This window comes from Lactuca serriola, chromosome 2, assembly GCF_051521515.1.
Source record: "Lactuca serriola cultivar US96UC23 chromosome 2, Lser_US96UC23_V15, whole genome shotgun sequence".
In the NCBI taxonomy this organism is placed as follows: Eukaryota; Viridiplantae; Streptophyta; class Magnoliopsida; order Asterales; family Asteraceae; genus Lactuca; species Lactuca serriola.
The window spans coordinates 189,032,501-189,033,136 of record NC_136409.1 but is presented as its reverse complement, the minus strand read 5'-3'; positions in this window follow the sequence as shown (position 1 = coordinate 189,033,136).

Genomic DNA, 636 nt, shown 5'->3' with positions numbered 1-636 from the left:
TAAGGAGTTTAAATAGCGCCCAAAGTCCCGGATTTAGGGTTTCTCTCATCAGACCGGACTCGCCGAGTCCATACTTCGACTCGTCGAGTCGGCCACTTATTCCTCGACCCGGATCCCGCTCAGACTTGCCGAGTTCCTCCTTGGACTCGACGAGTCGAGCCCCTTGACTTAGGGTTTCCTTTCCTTTCTCGACCTTCCTGACTTTGGGTGTTAAATATTGGCCATAATATTTCTGAAACTCCCATATTCACCACCATGTTTGTTTATAGGAGTTGGCTAAATGGACACCCCATTTTACCATTTAGACAACCTATAAACACATAAAAAAACCTACTATTGGTGCTAAGCCCTTTCTCATTAAGTGCTTAATACTCCACTTCAGAAGCTACAATTACAGATCTTGGTCCTTTTCCATGTCTTAATCCATAAAGTCACTGACTTTGTGACTTAACTTGGCCCACTCAAGCCTAAACCCCCAAAATGACATTCTTCTTCTATAAAGAGGGCTAGATCTCATGCATGAACCCATTAAGATGTTTAAGATGGAGACTTTACTGCTTATGGGACCCTTTTAGCTCTGAGGGTGGCAACCTTAAGTTCACAAACGAGATTTCATCATAAAGGTCCATCCTTTAG